Source organism: Henckelia pumila, chromosome 3 (genome assembly GCF_033568475.1).
Source record: "Henckelia pumila isolate YLH828 chromosome 3, ASM3356847v2, whole genome shotgun sequence".
In the NCBI taxonomy this organism is placed as follows: domain Eukaryota; kingdom Viridiplantae; phylum Streptophyta; class Magnoliopsida; order Lamiales; family Gesneriaceae; genus Henckelia; species Henckelia pumila.
In genome coordinates this window covers 160,886,649-160,896,234 of record NC_133122.1, presented here as the reverse complement: position 1 = coordinate 160,896,234, position 9,586 = coordinate 160,886,649, and the positions used below count along the sequence as shown (strand labels likewise).

Here is a 9,586-nt window from a genome sequence, read left to right as displayed (position 1 = left end):
CTGACCATCTTGACAGCTCAGTTCAATGGCTCCATATGGATGCACTTTAACCACGGTGAACGGACCAGACCAACGAGATTTCAACTTACCTGGAAATAATCTAAGATGAGAATTAAACAATAATACATGCTGTCCAGGCTCAAATTCTCTTTTTAACAATAGTTTGTCATGCCACTTTTTGGTCTGTTCTTTGTAGAGCTTGGCATTTTCGTATGAATGATTACGAAACTCCTCGATCTCATGCAATTGCAACAATCGCTCTTCGCCAGCAGCTTTCATATCAAAATTCAACTTTTTCACCGCCCAATATGCTCGATGCTCTAACTCCACTGGCAGATGACATGCTTTACCAAAGACCAACCTGTATGGCGACATGCCAATAGGAGTTTTGAACGCGGTCCGGTATGCCCATAGTGCATCGTCCAACTTGATTGCCCAATCCTTCCGGTTTGTATTGACCGTCTTTTCCAGAATTTGCTTGATTTCCCGGTTGGATATTTCAGTTTGACCATTTATTTGCGGATGGTATGCACATGTCACTTTATGCCGAACACCATATTTTGTCAGTAATGAATTAAAGATTTTATTGCAAAAATGCGTACCTTCATCACTGATAATGGCCCTTGGAGTTTCAAACCTCGTGAAAATATGTTTCTGCACAAACTGCACCACTACACGAGCATCATTAGTGGATGTGACGATTGCTTTCACCCATTTCGAGACATAATCAACAGCCAATAAAATGTAAGATTGCCCAAAAGATATAGAAAATGGTCCCATAAAATCAATTCCTCACACATCAAATAATTCAACTTCTAAAATATTGGTGAGAGGTAATTCATGACGCCTCGATATATTTCCCATCCTTTGACATCTATCACATGATTTTACCAAGGTATAACTGTCTTTGAATAAATTTGACCAGTAAAAACCAGACTGAAGTACCTTGGCGGCTGTCCGTGTGGCTCCAAAGTGACCACCATACGGTGCAGAATGACATTGTTCCAAAATTTCTTTTGCTTCAGCTTCCTCTACACATCTTCTTATCACTTGGTCCGAACACTTCTTGTACACAAACGGATCATCCCACAGATAAAATTTGACATCATGGAAAAATTTCTTTCTTTGGTGATGATTAAGATCTGGAGGCAAAACACCACAAGAAAGAAAATTAGAAAAATCAGCAAACCAAGGAAGTTTAGAAGTTACCTCAAAAAGATGTTCATCAGGAAATTGCTCCTTGATGAGGTCATGTTCAACTCTTCCTTCTAACTCCAAGAGAGACAGATGATCCGCCACTAAATTCTCACTCCCTTTCTTGTCTCTAATTTCAAAGTCAAACTCTTGTAGTAAGAGTATCCACCGAATCAATCTCGGCTTGGCATCCTTCTTGGCAAAGAGATAACGAATAGCTGCATGGTCAGTGTAAACAATTACTTTTGAGCCAATGAGATAGGACCTGAATTTGTCAAAAGAAAACACCACAGCCAACATCTCTTTTTCAGTAGTAGTGTAATTTTGTTGGGCTCCGTCAAGAGTGCGGCTGGCATAGTAAATTGCCCGAAACATTTTATCTCTTCTTTGTCCCAAAACTGCTCCCACAGCATAATCGCTAGCATCACACATCACTTCAAACGGCTCTTTCCAGTCCGGAACAATCATAATAGGCGCAGAAATTAATGCCTCCTTGATCTTTATGAATGCCTGCAAACACGCATCATCAAAAATAAAAGATGTATCTTTTTCTAATAAATTACACAAAGGCTTAGTAATTTTAGAAAAATCTCTGATAAAACGACGATAGAACCCAGCGTGTCCCAAGAAACTTCTAATGGCTTTCACATTATTTGGCGGTGGAAGCTTTTCAATCGCAACCACTTTTGCTCGATCCACCTCAAGCCCATTAGATGACACTTTATGCCCAAGTATGATGCCTTCTTGCACCATGAAGTGACATTTTTCCCAGTTAAGCACTAGATTTTTCTTTTGGCAACGCTGCAAAACAAGGGTCAGATTGTGCAAACAATGATCAAAAGAAGACCCAAACACAGAAAAATCATCCATAAAAATTTTCATCACTTCTTCCACCATGTCAGAAAAAATTGCCATTATGCACCGCTGAAAAGTAGCCGGTGCATTACACAAACCAAATGGCATTCTCCTAAAATCATAAGTAACATAGGGACATGTGAAAGTTGTTTTCTCTTGATCCTCTGGCGCTATAGCAATTTGATTGTAGCCAGAATAGCTATCTAAAAACAGTAATGTTTATAACCTGCCAACCTGTCAAGCATCTGATCAATAAAAGGAAGAGGAAAATGATCTTTTCTAGTAGTCTTATTCAACCTTCTATAATCAATGCAAACTCTCCAACCAGTAACAGTACGAGTCGAAATCAACTCATTTTTCTCATTTTTTACCATAGTGGTACCTCCTTTTTTCGGCACAACCTGTACTGGCGACACCCAAGAACTGTCAGATATAGCATAAATAATACCAGCATTCAATAATTTCAACACCTCAGCTTTTACTACTTCTTTCATCGTAGGATTTAACCTCCTTTGATGATCAACATAATGACTATACGACTCCTCCATTAAAATCTTATGCATGCAAATATTGGGACTAATTCCCTTGATATCAGAAATAGACCAACCCAAAGCAGATTTAAATTTTCTCAAGACTCTTAATAATTTATCCTTTTCATCATGAGTAAGAGAAGATGAAATAATTACCGGGTTAGTCGAATTTTCTCCCAAAAATGCATAAAATAAATGACCAGGCAGTTCTTTCAATTCAAGAGTAGAAACTGGTACCTCTTTTTCGACTTCCTCAGACAATGCTTTAATTTTGTCGTGGCCATCTTTTCCTTTGGCAAACTTTCAAGAGCAAAAAATTGCTCTCTAAGTTCCCAATCATCATCATCCACTTGATTTATGAAATTAATCAAGCACCTAGCCAATGCGTCCTCCAATTCCATTCCTGCACAAAAATTATTCTCATAAGAATTTGATAAATCAATGTGATTATAAGAATGTACCTCATCTTGGTATTTCATGGTTTTATAGATATTGAAAGTGACAGCTTCACCACCAACTCGTAGAGTTAATTCACCCTCCTGCACATCTATTAACGCTCTGCCAGTTGCCAAGAATGGTCTCCCCAAAATTAGAGGGACATCTTGATCTTCTTCCATATCAAGCACTACAAAGTCAGCAGGAAAAATAAACTTATCTACTTTTACCAAGGCATCTTCCACAACTCCTCGAGGATATGTCAAAGAACGATCAGCCAACTGCAGAGTAATCGTGGTTGGTTTCACCTCGCCAAGCTCCAAAGACCTGAAAATAGATAAAGGCATTAAATTAATACTTGAACCTAAATCACATAATGCCCTATTAACAGTCGCACCACCAATAATACAAGGAATAGTGAAAGTCCATGGATCTTTCAATTTCTGTGGCAATTTCTTTTGCAGGGCTGCACTCCTCTGTCAACTTCACTGTTTCGAACTCTTCAAGCTTTCTCTTCCTCGCCATCACATCCTTCATGAATTTAGCATAATGTGGCATTTGCTCCAAAGCATCAGCGAATGGAATATTTATATGAATTTTCTTGAAAATGTCAAGAAACTTAGAAAATTTTTCATCCAACGCTTTCTTCTTGAACCGCTGAGGATATGGCAGAACAGATTTTTGCACATGCGGTTTCTCAGGCACAATTGCAGACTTGCTGGAATTTTTGCTATCAGAATTTTTGGACTCCACCACAATCTCTTCAACTTCCTCATCATCCACTGCCTTCGGATTATCTGTTCCAAGTTCCTTGCCACTTCTAAGAATAACAGTCTTGCATTGCTCTCTAGGATTAACCTCGGTATTGCTAGGAAACACACCTCTCTGCTGATTATTCAATGCATTCGCCAATTATCCAATTTGCGTTTCAAGATTTTTTATAGAAGCGCTCACATTGGTCAAGAGTTTCTCCATACTATCCAGCTTACTCTCATTCCTCTTAAATCTTGTGGAAGACTCTGAAATAAAATTATGCACCAAATCTTCCAAAGATGCCTTACCCTCACCATTCTGAGTATTGAACCCCGGTGGAGGATTCAACACATTCTTATTGTTTGCATAGGAAAAATTCTCATGATTACGCAAACTAGGATGATACTGATTGGGTACAGGATTACCTCGATAATTGTTGTAATTCCTGTTGTTCACATATTGCGCTTCCTCCACACTCTCAAATCCATCAGCAGAATTTACTGCAGTCGCCAGTGATGTTGTCTCAGTAGAACTTTGATTCCCTTTGGTCAGTGCAGCCAACTGTGTAGAAATAGTAGCCATCTGAGCAGTTAAAGCAGTGAATGCATCAACATCATGAATTCCAGCAGGCTTTCTTATTGCAGATCTCTCACTTGGCCACTGATAACTGTTAACAGTCATTTGCTCAAGCATCTCATAAGCCTGTTCAGGAAATTTAGAAAATATTGAACCTCCAGCTGCAGCATCCACAGAAATACGAGTTGGCCCATTCAAACCATTGTAGAATAATTCGATCTGTTCCCAATCTGGAAAATTATGGTTTGGACACTTCCTAAGCAACTCCTTGTACCGCTCCCAGGCTTCATACAATTGCTCAAAATCTTGCTGTTTGAATGTAGTGATCTCTATTTTCAACTGAGCAGACTTAGCAGGTGGGAAATACTTAGCCAGAAATTTAGAAGCCATATCATCCCATGTAGTGATACTCCCAAGAGGTAGTGATTGCAACCAACTACGAGCATTGTCCCTAAGAGAAAACGGGAACAATCGTAGTTTGATGGTGTCTTCAATAACACCATGAATCTTCACTGTGTCAGCAATCTCCAGAAAAGTACGCAAATGCAGATTTGGATCTTCAGTAGCTGCACCCCTAAACTGATTCTGCTGCACCATATTAATCAGATCTGGCTTCAACTCAAAATTATTCGCCGTGATGTTCTGCCGAGCTATCCCAGAATAATAAGTATTGATTACCGGTCGAAAGCGATCTCTGATCGGCACCAGAGCATTATTGACATCTCTTTCCCTTTCTTCAGCCATTTGTTGCAACTCTTCTCTTCTAGCTTTTCGCAAAGCTTTAGCAGTTTTTTCGATTTCCGGATCAAAGAGCAGTGACTCGTAACTTTGGCTTTTTTGCATAAACTGCATAGACAGGAAAAAATTAAAATTAGAACCAACAAAAGAAATAAAATGCTCTTAATCAAAATTAATACTAATTAGCACAATTTAATATAAATCAAATAAAATTCACTCCCCGATAACGGCGCCAAAAACTTGTTGCGTGTTTTTTGCTCGCAAGCGCACGATGTCAAGTTATAATATAGGAATTAAGTCCAAGTCGATCCCACGGAGAATGAATAAATGATATTATATCAAATATTTGCAACTAATAAAATCATAATCCTATGTAGAGCTACGAAAATGATTTGATTTTTATAAAACTAAAATTTGCAAGGACAAAACTAAATAACCACGAGTTCACGAGAGTAAAATTCAATAAGCGATGAATGCTAGAGGTTCGACTTCCCTTGACTGTCCACCACAATTTATTTCTAATGATTGTTCAATTATTAATTCTTCTAATTTATTAGTCAAGAATCCCTATTATTTTCTACTACTTCTCTCGAGTGTCAAGCAGAAATTCGTATTCAATAACAAACTCAATATCTCAATCAAAGTTCAATTATTAAATCCGATAAAAAGCACAAGAATTCTTCTAATGACTTCTATGGAGTTATATGCCTCTCAAACAGTATAAACACCATAGATGTATTTACCTATGTCGTATTCAAAATCTCCTCTCTCGAGTGATAGATTCTAAATAAAATATCATTCAATCTATGGCCAGTAAATTGTAAGCATTAACATCAGGAAAACAAAAATAAATTGTGCGAAGAAATTTAAATATATAAATCAAAATATCTCAATCATGGTTTCTAGTCAAGATCCGTCTACCTCTAGACTAAGAAATTAGTTCATAACGCAATTCAAAATCAAATAAGAAATGTTTTTCCAACAATCCATAAACTAAGAAAAGTAGAGTTCAAAGAGAAACTAGAACGAATTAGAATGAAGCTTCTCCGTCGCCGGATACCGCCGTCTTCAGTCTTCGTACCAAATTCTCGAGATCTTATGCACTTCAAAACTATCAATAGCCGTCTTATGCTCTGGAAAACTCTCTAAAACCTCGTATCCTCCAGAATAAGTCATAAAATCCCTTTTAAAGCTCGATTAAAGACTTTCTATATTTTTGGAGACTGCGCAGCGCTGGAGCGCTAATTATTCGGCGCTGGGGCGCTCAAGTTTCGTATTTTATTTTTCAACGAAAGACGTCTGGCGCTGGAGCGCTCAAAAGACGGTGCTGGGGCGCTCTGGACATGATTTTACGGGCGCTGGAGTGCTGGAAAACTTGAGCTGGGGCGCTACTTGTTCTTCCATTTCACCATCTGCGCAGCATTTTGGTAAAAATCATAACTTAAGTTCTAGCCGTCGGATCGAGCTGAAATTTTGACAGCAATTTAAAACATCCTAAACTTCAATTTGAACGGTGAAGATCGGATTTAGATGTCTGTAACATTCCCAGTAATTTTCTGAAGTTTGCTATCCCGTAATTCGGCTTTCCGCTTTTTCTTGCTACTTTTCTTCAAATCCTTGCAACTCACAAAAACAACAACAAATACGCATAATATTCGCTCGATACATCACAAAATCCAAGTCAAATCATATATAAATTAAGTGCATAAAATGCACTTATCAATAACCAAGACACACGAAGGTATCGAACTAGTTTTTGCATCCACGTGGCACAGACTGAAAATTATGTTTATTCCAATCACGGTGAATTTTCCTATATTATTCAGCAATATATTTTTAGAATTGATAAACCTATTCATGTTGGACAGATTAACTATTTCTAATTAATTCTAATCAAACTTAAACGCATTCAATATTTATGAAAATTCAGTTTTCACCTAAAACCGCATACTGAAACCAAATATTATTTCTAGTCGGTTTAAACATATGTTGATTGATATCTTTGAAACTATATTTAATCATGTTGAGTCGAGTCTCCTTCGAGATAGCCTTTGTAGTAGGGTCGCTCAGCCCTATATTTCTTGTTATATTGTGAGACACCGGGAGACGTCGTGTTTACGGGGACTGACGCTACAGTGATCTTGACGAGTGTGTGGATGTACCCAACAGAGTTGACCCAAGATGATAATACATACTCATTGGCGCCTATACTGAGCAGAAATTGTGATAACCAGTACCCAATCATTTGCATGAATCATACTAGGTTTGTATACTCATTCTTATCGCATTGAGTGTAGTCGCTCACATCCAGTGTTTTGTTTCTTGGATACCATATTCGACGGGGCAAGTCTCAGGAAGGACGACATCGATGGCTTCAGATAGTTTTGAGAGTTGGTGTTGTGGATGCAGTGAGTTTTCGTTAGTTCAGTAGTTTTATCATGGTCCAAGATAGTTTCAATTTATCAATAATAGTAATATTTAGTTGTTCTCTGAAACTGCTAGTGTTTGTTTTGGTATTTGATTGCATAACATATATTGATAGCCCACTAGCAATTAATATGGATGACAACTTAGTGAGCAAACAATTGAAAGATTGTGCTTTAAGAGGCCTAATTGAGGAACAGGAGAACCAGCTTACACCAAGAAAAGAGGAGGACAAATAAGAAGGAATCAGAACCGAACCAGAAGAATCCAGAAGAAGAAGAAAACCCAATTGGATGCACTATTACGTCATGTGAGGGAGAGTCATGCTTTTGTGGTTTCAATAATCAGTTATGTTCTTGTTAGTTTGCTTCCTTTCGGTTGTAATCATGAGTATAAAAGAGGGAGATGTGAGCAATTGTAAAGCATCGAGAATTTTACAGCAATATATAAAAGTTACTAGAGTTTGGCACAGACTCCAAGTGTGCATGTTTGTATCATTTGGTGCTCTCGTTCTCTCACGATACAAAATGAAGAGATCGTCGAAGCCATGCGGCAGTTGGAAATCGATTTCGAAACTCATTATGAATCCCATTTGATGACTTATACCAAGGTGTTTGAGCAATACATGGGTTCTAGGGATCAACGATTTGGCCAATTGCACCAGATGGTCCAAGATCTTTCGCAGGAACAAGCACCCACAGTGAACTCTCTCCGTTCTGAAGGGGAAAGCAGCAAGAAGGGGGAGGTTTTGGGGCTGATCTCTATGACCAGCTGAGAGGCTGGGGATGGTTGTCACAGAGTCTTGCCGATTCAATGGCAAAGGGGTACATGACTGGATCTACAAGGTGGAGAAATACTTTACCTTACACTACACCCCTCCTGCGATTCGCCTACAGGTGGTAGCCTTTCATTTAGAGTAGGAATCCAGCTCTTGGTACCAGTGGATGGACCGGAATGGTGCCCTTCTTACGTGGTATCACTTTGAGAAGGGGATCAGGGGACATTTTGGGGTGTCGGTATATGACTACCCATTGGGTAAAATTGCGAAGATGCTGCAGATAGGGAGTGTGAACCAATATCGCACTGAGTTGAATGTTTGATGAATAGGATCAAAGGGTTGAAGAAGCTCTTTTTCTAAAAATTTTTTATATGGGGCCTCAAACCCGAGATTCGAAGGGAGCTGCTAATCCATCCACCAAGAATCTCACCGAGGCCATGAACAAAGCTCAAGTATTTGAAGACAAGAATGTTGATCTCAAAGGGATATTGCAGACAGGAGGCATGACTGGTAGCTCAGCGGTCCCTCTGCCTCCAACATTTAACAGGTCACTAGGACAGAAAATGGGTCTCGGGGTGATACCCAAACGCCACCCCAAAGCTTCTTATCAAACGACGCATAGTCGCCGAAATGAAAGAAATAATATAAAAAGCGTTCGGCTTCAATTGTGACGAGAAGTTAACGCAAACCATCTCTGCAAAAATCGAGTTATGGTTTTACTGGGAGACGACTGAGATGATTACCCGGTAGGAGTGGATGTCTATGGGGAAAAATCATTACCAGAGGTTGATGAAGGATTCACTGGGGTTAGTTTGCATACACCGACTGGCTCAGCCAACCCACGCATCTTCCGCATTACGGCAAAATTTCAACAAATTCCAGTCGAAGTATTAATCGACACCAAAAACCACAATAATTTTATGCAATAAGGGCTGGTCGAGAGGCTGGGGATGGTTGTCACAGAGTCTTGCCGATTCCGAGTCTACATGGGCAGTGGGCAGTATTTGTGCTCTCAAGTGCCTTTAGTCTTGCAAGGACATGAGTATTGCATTGATCTTTATGTGCTGCCAATTTGGGGTTAGACATTGTACTGGGGATGCAATGGCTTCAGACATTGGGCCTTTGTTTACATGACCATGGGGCCCTCACTATGGAGTTTACATGGAAGGGGGAGAAGGTCTGCTTAGTAGGTAACAAACTTTCTCCATCCACATGCATCTCGTACAACAGACTGTGTGTGCTCTTGTAACGAGATTCCATTAGTGAAGTGCCCTCTACACCCTTATTGAAGTTCGAAGTAATA

At 39.3% G+C, this 9,586-nt stretch overlaps 1 non-coding gene across 1 annotated transcript; it reads left to right on the top strand.

The window, feature by feature from the left end:
• The first annotated feature begins 4,578 nt into the window (after positions 1-4,578).
• On the top strand, positions 4,579-4,684 carry LOC140893961 (small nucleolar RNA R71). Its single transcript, XR_012153519.1, has one exon. It is a non-coding gene; the product is annotated as a small nucleolar RNA R71 (small nucleolar RNA).
• Positions 4,685-9,586: the final 4,902 nt, after the last annotated feature.